This window comes from Nicotiana attenuata, chromosome 6 (assembly GCF_001879085.1).
Source record: "Nicotiana attenuata strain UT chromosome 6, NIATTr2, whole genome shotgun sequence".
In the NCBI taxonomy this organism is placed as follows: domain Eukaryota; kingdom Viridiplantae; phylum Streptophyta; class Magnoliopsida; order Solanales; family Solanaceae; genus Nicotiana; species Nicotiana attenuata.
In genome coordinates, this window is record NC_031994.1 from 89,194,111 (window position 1) to 89,196,395 (window position 2,285).

Below are 2,285 nucleotides of genomic sequence, written 5' to 3' on the forward strand. Positions count from 1 at the left end.
AGGGGGGGGGGGGGGAGGGGGAAGAGAGAGAGAGGTTGATTCCCTATTCAATTCCTAATAATAAAGGGATACTCATTAATACTAATTTGTATATAATTGATAAATTATATATTGACTGTGTAATTAAGTTAAACTTGGTTAGGGAGGGTAATAAATTTCATATATAGTATAGGAAGGTAAAAATCTATTCTTTCAAAATATCAACATCCTACATTATAATTATTACAAAATTTACGTCTTGCCTAGCTGTAGCTAATCAATGGCGGATTATAGTGTGTATATTCTTTTTATAAATTACAAATATAAAGAAATAAATACAAGAAAAAAATCAAGAAAATTCATACACCACACACACACACACACACACACATCATATATATATATATATTGATCTTGAGAAGTTTCAAGAGATTGATGTTGTCATGTAATGGAAGAACCATTATAGAAAATATCCCGATCTTTCAGTGATGGTGCGTGATGTACTTACTATTCCTTTTACATTGTAGCATCCAGAATCACATTTTAGCATTGGTGGCGTGTTCTTACAAAGTACAGAAGTTTGCAATGATTATGAAAATGTCCAATACTTGTTACTACTCGAAATTGGCTGCACAACTTTTTCCACAACTCAAACTGGAATATTTTTTTATGTGAATTTAAATATCATAAGTTTTTAAAATTTAATTATTCTTAATATTAACTAATAAATATTGCATATGAATTGTAGATGTAGATGAAAAGTGAAGATGTTAAGACAACATTGTCACAAGCGGATTCAAATGTGTTTGATGAAAATGATGTGTTGGATATTTATAAGCATCGTGAGGTTCTCTTGAATAGTTTGTTTTGAGTTTTGACTTTTAGTGAATGAAATATAGTCTTTGACTTTTACTTTTTTTAGTGTTTATTGTGATATATTGGAACAATATAAAAAGTTATTAAGTTTTGCGAATTTTTTCCAATAAGATATTTTTTAACTTTTAAATAATTATCTTTTTTTAGGTCTGAACTTAAAGAAAAAAATATAAAAATTATATTTTTAAAAATGATGGGCCGGCCCGTGATCCACATAGGGTTGGGGTGGGCTGACCATTATAAGGCCCATCGAAATGGTGGGCTAGCCCAGCCCAACCCATCATTTACTAAAGCCCATATGGGCCGGGCTGGCTAGCCCAGCCCGACCCATCCCATATTGACAGCTCTACCCGTGATGCCCTTCCCACTCTAGCTCCGCCTATAATAGTTATACACTATAAAAGAGAGACTATGAAACTATCATACATAAAAGAACACAATATAGATAGGGAGAAATAATTTGTAGAGAGAGAGGTGTGATTCCCTATTCAATTCCTAAATATAAAGGGATACTCATTAATACTAATTTGTATATAATTGATAAATTATATATGACTGTGTAATTAAGTTAAACTTGGTTAGGGAGGGTAATAAAGTTTCATATGTAGTATAGGAGGTAAAAATCTATTCTTTCAAAATATCAACATCCTACATTACAATTATTACAAAAATTTACTCTTGCCTAGCTGTAGCTATCAATGGCGGATTATATGTTTATATTCTTTTTATAAATTACAAGTATAAAGAAATAAATACAAGAAAAAATCAAGAAAATTCATACACAACACACACACACAACACAACACAACACACACATATATTAATATATATATATTATATATATATATATTGATCTTGAGAAGTTTCAAGAGATTGATGTTGTCATGTAATTGGAAGAACCATTATAGAAAATATCCCGATCTTTCAGTGATGGTGCGTGATGTACTTACTATTCCTTTTACCATTGTAGCATCAGAATCAACATTTAGCATTGGTGGCGTGTTCTTACAAAGTATAGAAGTTGCATTGATTATGAAAATGTCCAAATACTTGTTACTACTCGAAATTGACTGCACAACTTTTTCCAAACTCAAACTGGTAATATTTTTTTATGTGAATTTTAAATATCATTAGTTTTTAAAATTTAATTATTCTTAATATTTAACTAATAAATATTGCATATGAATTGTAGATGTAGATGAAAGTGAAGATGTTAAGACAACATTGTCACAAGCGGATTCAAAATATGTTTGATGAAAATGATGTGTTGGATATCTTATAAGCATCGTGGACGTTCTCTTGAATAGTTTATTTTGAGTTTTGACTTTTAATGAATGAAATATAGTCTTGACTTTTACTTTTTTTAGTGTTTATTGTGATATATTGGAACAATATAAAAAGTTATTAAGTTTTGCGAATTTTTTCCAATA